This window comes from Myotis nattereri (genome assembly GCF_964212035.1).
Source record: "Myotis nattereri genome assembly, chromosome: 6".
In the NCBI taxonomy this organism is placed as follows: domain Eukaryota; kingdom Metazoa; phylum Chordata; class Mammalia; order Chiroptera; family Vespertilionidae; genus Myotis; species Myotis nattereri.
In genome coordinates this window covers 56,742,454-56,749,470 of record NC_138081.1, presented here as the reverse complement: position 1 = coordinate 56,749,470, position 7,017 = coordinate 56,742,454, and the positions used below count along the sequence as shown (strand labels likewise).

Here is a 7,017-nt window from a genome sequence, read left to right as displayed (position 1 = left end):
AGATGAATTCTCTACTGGATTTTTGAAAGTTGTTTTTCCTGAGATATAGAAGAAAGGGAAAGAATGCTTTCATTAAGCAGGTTTCAACACAACAAAAGGAAACAGGCCACTGAGAGAATATCAATAGAAATCTCAGCACAGAGGTGGTGATGTTTTGCCAACAACAAATAATAGACCCAAGGCTGAGTGAACAGATGTCTACCACTTTAGAGAAGGAGCTACACATCCATCTAGCTTTCCTCTGTGGAAAGTTGGATGACTTATGGTGCATGCTCTCTTGTTCAGTTTTGACACACTGGCTTTTGGGAAAGTCACCAAATCCCCAAAACATGAATTTTCTTTCTGCCAATGCAACCTTCATTTATATGAGGCAGGCACAGCAAAAATTATAAAACTCTTCTAAATGTAATGTTTTAGGGAACTGTGGCTCTTTTGCTTGAAACAAATAAAGAACATACTCTCACACATCTTTTTCAGAAAATCAGGTACCCCTCATCTGTATTATTGGTGAAGAGGGATGATAAAGAAAACATTTATAAACTCTGCTTTTAAAAAATAAAATGTGTATTATATTAAAAGTGTTCAAAAGGGTAGGAAGAAAAAAGCAGCTTTGAAATTGGTGGTCTACTTGCTTCAGCAAATACAATTTTATCTTTAGGATCTAGTGATTAAGAGGGAAAAGGAAGAATAAAAGGAGGCACTGAGTACAGTGGCTGCTGTGGCCAGAATAGAAATAGAAACAGTCTTTGATAGAAGCTTGGAAACATATAACTATTGCTGATTGGAAGTTTGGCATCACAGGGAGACAGGAGAGAAAAAGAAAGAGAAGGAATCACATATTTTCTATTTTTATCTGAAATAGGCAACATCAAACAGTAGCCCTTCTAAGGACTGTGCTATGAACTAGCCTCCTAGCCTGTGAGCTCCTGGAGAACAAGATCTATTTCTTCTTTATATTTCATGCCCAGACTGTCGCACAGTCTGTGGCATATAGAAGATGCGAGATAGATGTTTATTGAATGAATAAATGACCTGCAGCTATTTAGTAAGAGGAAAGCTCAAGCAAGCACGATACAGAAACATGAGGAAGTGAGCACATGGAGGATGTCCTCTGTCAGTGATATCCGCACACAGAGGAGCGAAGAAACAGATGCAGCCTAAGAGAGCTCTTGTCTTTTATCTGCTGTCTCCACCATTTCAGCTTTCTGAGATCCCTAACAGAAGCCTCCTTGTGCAAAGAAGTTAAAGGTGTCTTCATATTTTTTACATTTTAATCACTGCTGAAACCTAAAATTCTCTGTTGAAATATAACATTATCTTCTGAAACGGTGCTATAGGACATCCATACCTCGCCTGTGGTCTCACCCTCTTTCTCCATTCACACTATTAGTAGCTTGTTTTTCCCCTATATCAGAGACATGCATATTAGGCATCACATTTATTTTATTTACTTGTGCAGCTCACAAATATATTGTACCCATTTGATTTTGGAATGGCTTGGGAATGTATTCTGGTCGCATATTATGTTTATAACTAAGAAAAATATTGGCTCAAATCCCAACCTGTAGAAATAACTCTTCTTTCTCTTCCTCCAAATTGCATTCAGTGGCTATTGTTTGGGATGCTTTTATGTCCCCAAACACCAATTCAGAATAGAACACAGGGTAAGTCACTACTTAAAGTATAGCTACATTTTAAGCTGACTGTTTAAATGACCTTGTGAATTTCTGTTTTCTCTTGGAGACATTCGCATTAAGTTTATTGTTTAACACACCAACAAGTGAGTATCCTGGATACTAGCGTGAAAAAGCACTGCTCACACTAGTGGACATTCCTCATGATGTCCTCTCCTAGCAAGGGTGCCTGTCCCAGGAGCACGTGCCAGTCAGCTATGCAGAGGTATCCAGACCCAAGTCGTTTGCAGCTGACTCCTGAACTAGATGATACCTTGGTTTGACACACAGTCCTCTCGCTCCTAGTCCTGACCTTGGCGGTTCTCTTATGTTTATGGCTCCATCTCTCTAAACTAAGGCCTTTTATTTCTATCCGCACCCAGAAACCTTGGACCCATATACCATCCCAAGAGGTAGTTTTCATCTGGTTTGTCCCCACCTTGCAGAAAGAATTTGTACAATATTTGTATCTACAATGGAATAAGCCATGCATTATTACATGCATTAATAGATTATGTTTATACTTTACTGGCATCACATATTACCAACCAAATAGGTATGTGAAGTTCATCCTTTCAATTCTCACCTTTTGCCAGCTTCAGCAACTAAAAATAATAGCCATAAAAATATACACACCAATCTATGACCACATGCATCCTGATTTACTGTTATTTGAGGATTAGCTGACCTCAACCCAAGCAATGTCCTCATAGAACAGCTCCCCAGTCAGATTCCCATTCTTGAGCCTTATCACCCCTGGAATTTCCCTTTTGCTTCATTTTGACCAGGGGTCCTCAAACTACGGCCTGTGGGCCACATGCAAATACAAATATTGTATTTGTTCCCGTTTTGTGTTTTTTTTACTTCAAAATAAGATATGTGCAGTGTGCATAGGAATTTGTTCATAGTGGTTGTTTTTTAACTATAGTCCGGCCCTCCAACGGTCTGAAGGACAGTGAACTGGCCCCCTGTTTAAAAAGTTTGAGGACCCCTGATTTTGACCATCCTTGTCTCATTGTTCTATTGGTACCTACATATCCTCTCAAGCATAACCTCTCCCACCAAAACTAATGCACACTAAGTTGCTAATGCTGGTAAGACATATTATGAAATCACTAGAGGCCTGGTGCACGAAATTTGTGCACAGGGGCAGGAGTTGTCCCTCAGCCCGGCCTGCCCTCTCTCCAAACTGGGACCCTTTGGGGATGTCCGACTGCCGGTTTAGGCCCTATGGGATAGAGCCTAAACCGGCAGTCAGACATCTCCCTCACAATCTGGGACCACTGGCTCCTAACCACTCACCTGCCTGCCTGCCTGATTGCTCCTAATCATCTCTGCCTGCTGGCCTGATTGCCCCCTAACCACTCCCCTGCTGACCTGATTGCCCCCTAACTGCTTGCTCCCCTGCCAGCCTGATTGCCCCTAACTGCTTGCTCCCCTGCTGGCCTGATCACCCCTAACTGCCTCTGCCTCCGTGGTTTTGTCCAGAAAGAAGTCAGATATCCAGAAGACATCCAGCTGACCCAGTCTAATTAGCATATTATCCTTTTATTAGTATAGACTAGAGGCCTGGTGCACAAAAATTTGTGCACTCGGGTGGGCCCCTCAGCCCGGCCTGTGCCCTCTCGCAATCTGGGGCCCCTTGGGGGCCCCTTCCCCTGGCTGCTGGCACCAATTTTCCTCCGCCGCCCGGAACCCAGGCCTTCGCTCTTTGCCGGGAGGGACCCGTGCGGTGGGCGAGGGGCTTAGCTCTTTTAAAAATACTTCTGAATGTTTGGTAAATAACCCTGTAGGAATCTACTTTCTGAAACATGCTGGTTGTTAAGGGCTGATTTGGGTAATCAACAAAATGTATGTTAAAATCCTAATCCCCAGAACCTCAGAATGTACCTGTATATGGAGATAAGATCTTTAAAGAGGGGATTACATTAAATTGAGGCATTTCCAGTGGGACCCTTAGCCCATCTCACTGAAGTCCTTATAAGAAGAGAAATGTTGGGGTCCTGCCCCAGCAGGTCCAGGGGTTCCCAAAGGTGTGGACGGAGTCGGTAAAGAAGGAATGACACAGAAGCAGAGTTCAGGTGATCATCATAGCCAGGTTCTCTTTTTATTGTCCTGTTACATCTATATTTATACTATTTGATCCTATAAGCATGCCTCTATAAGCTTTTTTTTTTTTTTTTTGCCGAGGAGAGCATGGGGTCCATTTGTTAGGGGGTCAGTCAAAGGAGGAGTTGGCTAAGGTGGGGTAGGGCAGCAGCTTGTCTGGTCCCTGAGAAAACCAACTTGAGTCCAGAGCCTCGACTGCTTTGAAGCCAAAGTCTTCCTCCACCTTTATCTGCACGGGGGCCAGCTCCAGAGTCAGCGGGACTCCCGCCCGGCGCCCCTCCTGTGGCACTCACCGCCTCTTCCGCCCACTGGGCCCCTCACCAGGGGCCGGGCTGCTGGCTTCTGCGGGCGCTGGCGTCCTCCTGGGCGGGGACAGCCCCTCTTTCTCCGGAGGCTCGTTCTCAGCATTGCCTGGGGGTGGGGGCGTCTGTGCCCTGGCTGCCCTCATCTTCCAGTAAGATGGTGAACTGGCTGGCCTGGTAGTCATCACCGTAGGAGTCCAGCACCCTCATGAGGAACCTCCGCTCCTGCTGGAGTCCCCGTGTTATCCTCTGTATCTGATGGACCCTGTTCAGGACCCGCTCATTCACCTGCTCGATCTCCCTGCAGCGCCGACCCAGCGCCGGGTACTTCCTGCGATTGAGTTCCCGTTGGCACCATCGCCGCTGGCCTTGGGCTGCCTCCTCCTCTTCGTCTAGCTCCTGGAGGCTGGAGCTGCCCAGACCCCCTGACACGAACTCCAGCTCGGTCTCAAGCTCGCTCTCCAGGATGTGACCACCTTCAGCGGAGGCAGCGCCAGCTCCAAGCCGGGAGGTGCTGAGAACTCCTCAAAGCCCACGGCTGCCATGGACCCCTCTCTCTGCTCCAGCTCCCTTTCTCCCTGGCTCCCGCTGCAGAACTTCCAACCTTGCAAATCTCTAGGTTAAAGTGGCTCGCAAAAGGACACGCCCCATCCGATTTCACGGCCAGGCACCCAGGCCCTGGCCGCTAAGCCTCCTGGCAGTTGTTGTTCTCTATTTCCAGCTCGCCTCCCTCGCCACACCCCAAGTCCTGGCTGAAAGGCCCTGGTCGCTAGTCTAAAGCCGTGGCCAGGCATCTGAGTCACCTCCGTCTTTATTCCTGTCCCGACAGCACGCCGTCTGACCGCGGAGACTCTCCGCTTGGGAGGCCCCTGGGTCTCTTTCTGGGTCTCCTTCTGGGGCCTGGCTGTGTCACCCCCGGGGGACCGGATCTCGTCCCCAGGCAGCAATGCAGCCCGGCCTCTGGCCCCGCCTCTGGGTCTTCTCCAATCACTGGTGATCTGTGATCTGAGAAGCCAGGCTGGGCAGGGAAGAGGCTGACATCCTGGCTGGCAAAGGCAGCCCAGTTCTCCAATCACAGAAGCCGACAAAGGTGGCCCAGCTTCTCCAATCACAAAGGCGGCCCAGTTCTCTGGCTCTTGGCTGCTGCCTGAGTTTCCAATCGCCATCAGCGGCAGGCAGCTTCTTCCGTCCTTCCCCTTTCAGCTACCATCATTGTGCCTACCTATGCAAATTATCCACCATCTTTGTTGGCGGTTAACTACCATCTTTCTTGGCAGTTAATTGGCATATCGCCCTGATTAGCCAATGGGAAATGTAGCGGAGGTACAGTTAACTACTCTTTTTGTCTTTTATTAAATAGGATTATGGTAAGGGTCAACTGTTTATTAATGATGAAATCTCAGTCATCAACAACAAAATTAAAAGGAGATATTCCAGGAAAGAAACTCTTCCTGTAGAAAACAACTTACTTCCTCTACATAAAATAGACTTTCATTTTACCTTCAGTTCTGGACCTTTCAAACTTAAGTAATCAATATGGCCAAACCCTAAGCATGCCTGGAAGACACTAATTGAATGATAGCCTCTCCTATCACTGTCAGTAGATTTCCTATCAGATCCTATTGCTTCCTGTTAACAAAATGTCAATTTCACCAATTCAATAAAAATAGACATAACATTATTTCAGGATGTACCTGATAAATTCTACAGTGTTCTGCATTCAATAAAATATTTTCTCAAAATATCCTTGGTTGAGAATTTAAAATATATATATATTTTCTTGACCCCTAAAATCAATTATTTCATAAAGGAAACATTAATTTGACTGAGCAAAATTTAGTGAATTCTATTGCTAAGACCTCTATTTATGGTCCACTAAATGACCTCCATACCACAGGCCACAAAATATCTCTTTCAAGGTAAAAATAGTAAATCTTCTCCGTTAGGACAGAAAAGAGAAAGCCTGCTTGCTAACCATAACTTAAGTAGCAAAACCTATACTTAGCAAGAGTATAGAATGTTTCAGTCTCAAAAGTAATTATCCTAAAAGTAATGGTGAATGAAATTGAGTCTAGAATTCAATCTTCAAATTGAAGGGCATCATCTATTCTAAATCTGAGATAAAAATAAAAACAGAACTTGTCTTCTCAGGCCCTGTATGAGGATTCTATGCCTTTGTGCTTGCTCCCCACTCCAACTGGATGAACTCCTCGCTTTAACCACCAGGCAAGGTTCTTTCAAGGCCCTACTCAAATGCCTCCTTAATGCCATTTCAATGAAGTCTTCCCAAATCATGGTAGGAGAGTAATAATGGGATAATTGGACATTATGTGTGCTTCCTGATGTAGATGTTGTAGATTAGGAAATATTCACCTCAGCCTATAAAATACTGTGACAAAAAGTAGGACCTCTATTAAATGAAGTTTCTCAATCTAACAATCAGTTTATAGGGAACATATGAATAAAAGAACCAGTTAAATGATACCACAAAGAAGCAATTGCCAAATCTGGAAAATGGGCTGTTGTCTAGGACAAATGAGTGAAATTTTTTTAAAAGGTGTTATTACAGAATAAAATTCCAGAAGAGATATACTAATCAAATGCAATGGGTGAATTTTGTTTTAGGTCTGATTCCAACAAAACAATTTCAGAAAGACATTTCTGAGACAGGCAAATTTGATTATGCTATGGGTATTAAATGTTATTAAGGAATGATATTTATTATGGGTTATAATGAGGTGATAGTTAAATAAGATCTATTCCTTTCTTTTTGAGATTTGTGTTAAGTAGAATGACATGGGATTTATTTTAAAATATTTAAGCCAAATAATAATCCTATATAATAAAAGCCTAATATGCTAAGCCTCTGGTCGTTTAGTAGTCCATTCAACCAATCAAAATGTAATATGCTAATGATATGCTAAGGTCGCTCA

General features: G+C 44.2%; 1 pseudogene across 1 annotated transcript; it reads right to left on the bottom strand.

Moving 5' to 3' along the window:
- Window positions 1-3,891: 3,891 nt before the first annotated feature.
- On the bottom strand, window positions 3,892-4,647 carry LOC308521722 (TCF3 fusion partner-like; annotated as a pseudogene). The gene has a single exon. The product of its transcript is annotated as a TCF3 fusion partner-like (transcript).
- Window positions 4,648-7,017: the final 2,370 nt, after the last annotated feature.